Source organism: Hipposideros armiger, unplaced genomic scaffold (genome assembly GCF_001890085.2).
Source record: "Hipposideros armiger isolate ML-2016 unplaced genomic scaffold, ASM189008v1 scaffold_0, whole genome shotgun sequence".
In the NCBI taxonomy this organism is placed as follows: Eukaryota; Metazoa; Chordata; class Mammalia; order Chiroptera; family Hipposideridae; genus Hipposideros; species Hipposideros armiger.
Window position 1 is genome coordinate 5,875,813 of NW_017731350.1, and position 9,623 is coordinate 5,885,435.

The following is a 9,623-nucleotide window of genomic DNA, read 5'->3' on the forward strand; positions in this document are numbered from 1 at the left end:
CTACTATTTTAATTATTGAGAGGCTAAGAAAGGTCCGCAAAAGAACAGTATATCATCATTCAAATTAATTTGAATGTTATGCCAAGTATTTTTCATTACATAAGATTTTCAGATTCTTTGTTTCTCCTACTCAGACATTTGCTACTTATAAGTATGTTGGTTGTGCGCACAACCTTATTCATTTATTGATTACTGGGTTATTCTAAGATGTACCTAGGTCAAGATCATCTATTTGACCTTCCAAGGTGCTTTATTTGATTCATTGGGGGTTCAGAGCTATCATTTAAGATGGTTATGTATTCTGATCTTTAGTAAAACTATAAAACCCCCTGCCTGTCACTATAGGAAGCTCTCTCCTAAGTCAGCCTGGCTTCTTTCTTGTTCCCTTGTGGAATGTGCCAGTTTGTGTAAAAACCCTGCAGGCCCTGGGCTTGGTAGCTATTTTAATGGTGGTAGCTTGATGTGATGGTGATGTACTCAACTTTGTTTGGGGAGGCTCTCCCTTCTCACATCACCAGGGGCATATCTTCTATTGCCAGTTCTTCTTAAGCTTTGACTGTGTGTCCTCAGAAGAAATAATTCACTGCTTTCCTCTGAAATTTTTTTTAACTCCACATTTTACCTACACCGTAAGCAAAAAGCAACTCGAAATGGATTAACAACTTAAAACAGAGGACCTGAAACTCTAAAATACTAGGAGAAAACAGAGAAAAAGCTCCTTGAAATTAAGCAAAAGCAAAAATAGATGAGTTGGACTGAGTACAACTAAAAAGGCTTCTGCACAGCAATGGAAACAATTAGTAGAGTGGAGAGAGAACATATGAAATGGGAGAACATATTTATAAACCATATATATGATAAAGGGTTAATATATAAAATGTATAAGGAACTCAATTAACTCAATAGCAAAATAAATAAGTGAATGACCCAATTTTAAATGAGCAAAGGACCTGAATAAATATTCCTCAAAAAATGGTATTCAAATGGCGAAAATGTGTTCACATCACTAAGGATCAGGGAATGCAATTCAAAACCACAATGAGAAATCACCTCAAGCCTGTAGAATGACTATCATCAAAAAGACAAAAGAGACAGAATTGGGGAGAGTGTGGAGAAAAAGGACCCCTTATACACTGTTGGTACACTGTTTAATGTACATTGGTATAGCTGTTACACAAAACAATCCAGAGGTTCCTCAAAAATTAAAAGTAGAACTACCATGTATTCAAGCAACCCCACTTTGGGTATATAGTCAAGGTAAACTGAAATCAGGATCTCAAAGATATCTGCATTTCCATGTTCACTGTAACATTATTCAAATAGCTAAGATATGGAAACAATCTAAGTGCTTGTCGATGGACGATTGGCTAAAGAAAAGGTGACACATACACACAAAAAAATGTGATTTGTGATTCTGCCTTAAAAATGAGGAAATCCTGCCATTTGTGACCACATTGGTAAAACTGGAGGGTATTGTGCTAATTAAAATAATCCAGACACAGAAAAACAAATACTGTATGATCTCACCTATATGTGGATTTTAAAAAGTTGAACTCATAAAAACAGAGCACAGAATGGTAGTTACCAGGGGCTGACAGGTAGGGAAAATGGGGAAATTTTGGTCAAAGTGTACAAAATTTCAGATATGCAGAATGAATAAGTTCTGGAGAGCTAACGTACAGCATAGTGACTATAGTTACTTATACTGTGTTGTATACTTGAATCTGCTAAGAGAGAAGATCTTAAGTGTTCTCAACACACACATGTAACTATGTGAGATGAAGGACATGTTAATTAGCTTGATTGTTATAATCATTTCACAATGTATATATACATCAAAACATCACATTGTACAACTTAAATAAATACCGTCTTTTTGTCAAGTATACCTCAATAAAGCTGAGATGGGGAAGAAAGGGTGTGGGTTGGGATTTAGTTCTAAAATAGAGCATGGGTACTCCTCAAAATTTATTCAAGGCAAAAAAGAAATATTAGAAGTTATATTTATATTTAGCTTACCATTTAAGGTATTCTAACATATATATTTTATATAATGGTCTATTCGGACGGACAATAATGCACGTCTGTAATTTAGAAATGAACAAAGGTATATATTCTTGAAGAACCCACTAAATCGTTTTACTGATGGACTATAGGATTAAGAAGAGAAGGAGACTTGTGATTTCAGAGGATCATTACTTTTTGACTTCCTCCTCCACTAGTCCTAACATTAGCAATCTCTTTCAGCCAAAAGAATCTCCTCATTGTCTCTTGCAAACACCATGATTTTCTTCCCCTTCTATAATCTTACCTTTGTGGTTCTTTGTATTTTAAAGGTCCTGCCACTAACCCTCTGTCTGTCCTCACAATAACCAACTGTCACTGGCCCGTTCAAAGATTCCCTTGTTCTTGCTTCATTCCTGGAACACGCTCACCTCTAACTCAAACCGTCCTCCTCCTGGGCACTGAACCAAGGATTTGTAGTCACTCATCTGTTATGCTCTTCATGAATCTTTGAATGTCATCCCAACTTGATTCCAAGCTCCTGAGGGCAAGACCTGTGTCTTTCATTTCCCAAAATCCCCTTCTGTGGTGGTTACAGAAGTAAGTGCACCATGATGGCAATTGGGGATGAAAACCATGTCCCGGTCACTCAGCTTTTGTGAGGTTGGTGTTAGTGTTTTGCAAATCAGTGAGTAGAGTGCTGACAGAAAGGATAGATTCCTGGGTAGGGTGCAGGAATGTGGCATATTAGAAAGAGCATAGATTTCATATAAAAAGAACAAGGTTCAAATCCCAGCTCCACTATTCATAAATTTTGGATAATTCTCTTAAATCCTCCTGTTTCTTTATTTGTAAAACAGAAATAGGTCCGAGCATGCCATAAAGATTAGATACGTAAGTAAGTCCTATAGTCATCTTTCAATGTATGGTGGGTATGGTAATGACCTCCTAGGCACACACTGGTAGCTAGGTTAAGTCCTGGCTGTTTTTTTAACAGGAGCGATACTCCATAGACTGATCACTTGTTGCCTCAGGGTCTCACACAGCCTCCCTGGTTCACATTATCGGACTAGCCATGCTTACTTAAGGTTTTAAAGGATTTATGGACCTGCCACTTATAGGCTAAGATTCTGCTCTCAGTTTTGCTCCAGCCAAAGCCTACTGAAGGGCTCTGATACACCCCCCTCAGCTCACCCACCTCCTTACCTCTGGCTCTAAGGCCTCTCTCTGTTCCCTGACTTTGCTGAGAACAGTGAATGAAGAGGAGGCCTCAGATCTGTGTGTCTCTCCTCTTTGTTTTTGTATTGTGTTTTGCTTTGCTTAGTTTTGCACTTGGAAAGAGCAGAGGGCCTAGGTTTTCTCCAGGCAGCATGGAATGGACAGGATTTAATTACTGCTGAAGGGCTGGTACAAAAGGTTATCCAACAAAGTGCGATCTTATTTGGCACTGAACTTTGAAGCTGAGAATTATGGATCATGGAACAAGATACAACTGTCGGCTGCTATCCCAGAGCCAGGAACATAGAATTTAGAGGAAGCTGGTTTGGAGCTGATGAGCCCTCTGAGGAAGGTCAGGGAGAAACTAACTAGCCATCCATAAAGCTGTCGGAGCAGTTATTTGAAGGAAAAGGCTGAGGCTTCTCCTCTGTGCTTCTAAAAACTTCAAATAAAAATAGACAATTCTGCATTGACATAGATATGAAATGGGCAGCAATTGAGGGCATCAAACTCAGAAATGGAACTGAGATAACCTGTCATTGCTCTGAGGAAAAACTGTGAAATTGGTAGTCACAGCCCAGGCTGGAGAGATGGTGAACGAGGGGAGAATTTTTCTTTCAGATTTATCTAAAGCCACAAGAGAAGCCAAGGAGTTGAGGAAGGGAAGGGAGTCATGACACCATCGTTACAAATGCAGGGTAGAGCTGGAAGTCAGGTATCCGCCATTCCTTTCGTTTTCCCTTGAGGACGCAGAGCTGGGTTGTCTCCTGACACTGGACAATTGTACTTCTCATCTTCCTTTGCTAACGATCACAGTGTTTGGCGTTTTGTAATATGGCATCTGCAGACCTGGCCTAGTTCTTGATAGAGCTGGGAAGTGAGCATACATACAGGTCCTCCTCTCTGGCGACACTTGGGTGAATATTGTTATCCAATCCTCTTCTCCTACCAGGCATCCAGTCTACTTAACATTCCTGTAAGTCTGTATTGGCATGAGGCAAGCTGTTAATGATCTAATCTACCTCAATCAGCAAAGTTTCATATCTCTATTGCATACAATAGTGGCAAATCAAGGTATTTGAAGTAGATAGAATCCTCTGACATCTACTTGAGTCTTGTCACTGGCCGACTGACCTTGGGGAAGCTCCTCGAAGAGAGAACTTAACTCTCTCTTCTCCACCTGTCACTTATATCCACTAGATCTGCAATTGGAATTATCAGTCTTGCCCCAGTTTCTTAGTCTAGTTTACGAGTAGGTTCCATGGTGGGGATCTCACTCTCCCTAAAGTAGCTCGTAGCATCTTTGAACAGGCCTAACTATGACAAAGGTTTCCCTGTTGCTAGAGTGAAACGTTTGCAAATCTACTGATTCGTCAGGCCCATACAAAGGGTTGCTGCTATTAGAGTATTCATCAAACTGGAACATTTCCTTGGATGCTCATTTTTAACAAAAACATACCCATTTGGCTACAAGGCTGACCTTTTCTGCCTCCTTACCCCTCCATGCTGGAAGTCTTCATTTTCTGATGCCTGCTGCTAATATAGGACACATGTTGAAATGTTTATGCTAATTAGGCTTTGATTGGAATCTCAGAAACAAGTTAAAATGACAAGTTTTATCCCATTGATGAATTAATTAATGAAGTTGTTGCTATTGTGTTTGAAATCAGCCCTCTGATTTTTCCAGGAGGCTGGAGGAGTTTTCTACTCTAAAAACCAGTAGTTTCATACAGAAAGGTGGGGAAGAGTCCCATGTTGTCAGGTGGAAGCACCAGGGAACATTCTTTTGGCGAATAAGTGACTAGTGATGGTAGATTACAAGAGCAGGCATTCATCCATGTGAGTGTGTGCATAAATGAGGAGGAGGTATTGAAAGAGTGGGTGATACAGAGAGATTAGGAGACTCTGTTTGTGTCTGTGATTCTGTAATGCTGCAACAGGCCCAACTGAACCCTATTTGGAAATTCAGCTCTTCCATGATGTTTAAGTGTGTTTAATCAGGGTTCTCCAGACAAGCAGTACCAATAGGGATATATACCTATATATATATATATATATATATATATTTGAATTGGCTCCCACTATTATAAAAGTTGAGAAGTCCCACCATTTGCTGTCTGCAAGCGGAAGACCCAGGAAGGCTGGTAGTGCAATTCTAGTCTTTGTCTGAAGGCCTGAGAACCAGGTGAACCAATGGTATATGTCTCAGTCCAAGGAAAAGACAGATGTCCTAGCTCAAGGAAGCAAAAATGGTGATTTCTTTTTCCTCCACATTCGTTTAATTTAGTTCTTCAAGGGATTGGATTATGTCCATCCACACTGGGCAGGGCAATCTATTTTAAGGAGTCCACCAATTCAAATGCTAATTTCTTCCTGAAACACCCTTGCAGTCACACCCAGAAAGAATGCCTAATCTAAGTATTTGTTGGCCCAAGCAAGTTGATGTATAAAATGGACGATGGGACAGTGTGTCCTAGATAACATGCTGGGGAGGCCAGTCATCGCCCTCAATAAGTCAAGGCCCTGAAAGAATCCCATTTTTAAAAAATGTAAAAAAAAAATGGTTAGGGAACAACATACATATTCTCAAGAAAATAAACATGAAAAAGCCTCGTTGTCCAGGGAGTTAGGCCTTTCATTTGAATCATTTGACCTTCAGAAACTGTATCATGAGAAGCTCATCCTATGATGAACAATGGGACATTGGTACCTAGAGTAACTTACTTCATTCAATAACCTCAGATTTCACAGCATCCTAAAGAGGGAAAGGACTTGCCCCAATCGCTTAGTCTGCTCATGGTGAAATGAGACCCAACACATAATTCCACACCTAGTCTAGGCTTTTTCTATTTTGATTAGATGAAACAATACATTACAATAATGTGAGAAAAAATAATCATTCAAGGAAATCCAAGTCCCAAGATAAGACATGAAGTGCCTAAGGCCACACAATAAATTGTGACAGAGACAGACTCTAAGCCAAGACACCTATCAAAGACATCAGTGAGCAAGCTCAGGCCTCCTTACTGTTGGCTTTTCTAGTCTCCGAGTTAATGCTTAAAATAAGAGTTTTAAAGTAAGTGTCCTCAGTACATGAGAGTTGTTCCCATGTTCACAAGTCAGATATTTCACTTTGGTCAATCAGGCTGAGGAAACACGCTTTTGTCACCAATGACTGTGATTTAGATAGAACTTGTATAAGTGGTAATTCCTGATGTTGCAAACCCTGAGATTGCAAAAATCTTTAACAGATTCATTAATATTCTTTCTTCACAGAGAAAATCACCAGAATGTAATACAGTTTAATTCTGATAAGCGTATAACTTGGATTTCAGATATGTATGCCATTATTCTTGGTGCTGGTTAAAATACAAAGATGAGTACGTTTTGGACCTTGCAGTCTATGGACTGGCCATATTTATGGGAATAGATGTGGGGAAAAAAGTAAATTTTGGTACAAAGCAGAATGAACCCTGTTCTCCAGGAGAGGTGCTTACAGTAGGCTGCTGGAGTTTCTAATTAGGGACAATTTAATGGGCCATGGGTACCTGAGAAACTGCAGGAAACAAATAGTATTTGTGTAAAGCTTAAAGAATTAGTGAGATTGTTTTTTTTTAATTGGAGAAAAGGAAAATATAACCGTTCCAAGCCTGAGGAACAGTGTGGAGAAGGGCTTATGTGCAAACAAAAGAAAGGCATGTATGGGTGAAGTATAGATAACTACTCAAGACAATGATATTGTTTGAGACAAACACACACACACACACACACACACACACACACACACAATTTAAGTTTATAATCTACTTCAAATGCCAAGATACACAAAAGGAGGTCAGATAAAGACAAAATCTTTGTGTAATGAGCCCTGTCTAGAGTTGAGAATGAGCTCGGCATGTCTCCTCCCTTGTCCTAAAATGATACAATTATAGCCTATGGCTGCAACACAGTGGTGGTAAATGTAAGAAAGGCTCATGTTGCTTCTGCTACAAGTAGCCATGTCATCTTCAGTATATTAAAGGAATAGAAAAATTTAGTGTGGCCCTATAATTTAAATGATTGGCAATTCACTGACTATTTAAGTGCATTTGGCAGAAAACATATTTATTTTCTTGCTTTAAGCTGCAACAGAGTCTTTATAATTCACACCAGTTTTGGAACCTATTCAGAAACACTTAGTTAAATTAATGAGATATTACCTACGTCTATTTTTCAATAGCTTTAGTCACGTGACCCAGTGGAAGTCATTACTCTGGAGACCCTGTTAGATCAAAACCCACCTCAGGGACACATTTATCTAATTGGCAGAGGAGCACACAACTGATTCAAGCACTTCCTTTTGAGAACTCGACGTGATGCACACTTGCTATATTTATTTTAAGTTTGGGGTCATAAGCGTGTGATTAGCTGATAGATGCCAGGATTTGTATGCTCATTGACATCACCTCACATTCCCTCCCTTCACAGTTTACTTGGCGCACTTTTCTTTTGTACATACACTATGAATGGAAGCTCAGCAGAGATTGGCTAAACGTGATAGTATGCTAATGAAAATGATCATATGATTAGTGACCAATTGTCTGTCATTGTCATGGGGTAAATGTTTTGTATGCCCTTCTTACAACATTGCAAAATATTCCCTTCTAAGCAGGTTAGTAATTGGATCACATTCAGCAACATTTTTAGACTCCAGATAATGAAAGGTTTGCTTCCCAAGATGGCCTTCGATGTGAAACAACTGTGACAATATTTCATTCAATATTTTTATATGTAAATATTCTTCTCACACTATTCAGAAAAAAATAGAATGATATGGAAATATAATATATGTATTACAATAATCATCAGTCAGAATAAAACATTCTCCTTACATTAGAAAGAAATAAATGCTAACTGTAAAGATGACATCTTAGGTTAGGTTTCCTTACTCCACTACATCCTGCAATATCAGAAAGTATCTATACAAAAATTTGTCAAGTTAAATGATACATTTTTTGCTTACAGCTGAAGAGCAACTCTAACTTTGAAATATTATGATTGGTTATAAGAACAAGTGCCATTTTGTTTTTACTGATATCTGTAATATCAGAGAAGGAGTTTCTTCCTTGAAAGCCCTTTAATGATGACAACATACTTACTTTCACACCCTGTATCTGGGAAGAGAACATTTTATTTGATTAAGAGGAAAGGAAAATGGAGGAATGGTCAGTGTAATTTGTTGAGGGACAAGATAAAAGCTTCATGCAGGAAAAGTGAAATCCTGAATCTGCTGGTTTTTACTCCTCAAACTCTGTCAAAGGTTTTGGCCCGGCAGGTATCATGGCGACATCACGAGATTCATTTCAAGTTCAAGGCCTAGACTTCTCAGTTGCATTTCCAGCCTTGAGCCTGCTGGCTGCTGGAAGAGGGGCTGCAAGGCAATTAGGAACACACTATGCAGCACAGCTTCCCCGGGATGTAATAGGAAGTAGAAGCACAGATCCGAGATCCCAGTTAATGGGGAAATAGTTCCCACCAGCTCCCAAAGGAGTAGCGAGGAAGAGGCATGGCTTGCCCTAGGAATGGAGATCTTTGATTCGAGATTAGGTAAAAGACCATAATCCATATTCCATTCTGTTCCACTTATTTTCCATATTAGCCTCCCCGTCTCCTGGCTCCATGGCACACATAACCACTTTAAGTCTAGTGCAATAAGGCAGGAAGAATTTTGTAATCATTAGGAAGAAAATTTGAATTAAGCCTTTATTCTATTTTCTTTTGCTCTTAAAACCAAAATTCTGCATACTTTGTCAGTTCCAAAGACAGAGACAACTAATCCTTCTAACAGAAATCATCAGGATTTCTTAAGCATAAAAATGAATAAGAGAGGGGAAAAAAGGGATTTCTGCATGAAAGTTAATTTTATGATATTGCAGCATAAATTGTGACCTGGCAGCTCCTTCTGCAGTTTAATAGAACTGGCAGCGGGCACCAGGACTTAAGCAGACTCTGTATAATGAGAAGCAAAGACAAATCGGTGTGAAGGACAGGGAGAAGGGCATTACCGCTTCCTCCTGGAAGATTAAAAATAGTAAAATATTGCAACCAGAATTTATCTAAAGGGAGATACTATCTCAGAAAGAGAGAAAAAAAATGATTTTTAGTGACCGCCATAGCCCAGTGTCTGATGAACAGAGCCAGAGAGCCTGATGCTGACATTTGAAAAAAGTCTGTGAGGGTTGACCATTTTCCTTTGAAACATTTGGTGGCAGATAATTTTTGCCATTATACAAGGTGTGATCACAAAATACGGTGAAGTTTTAAATAAATAAATAAAAATTACATAAAGGACACATTGCCATTAATCCCCCTCAAAATACTCCCCCTCACTTTGAATACATTTATTCCATCATTCCTGCCAC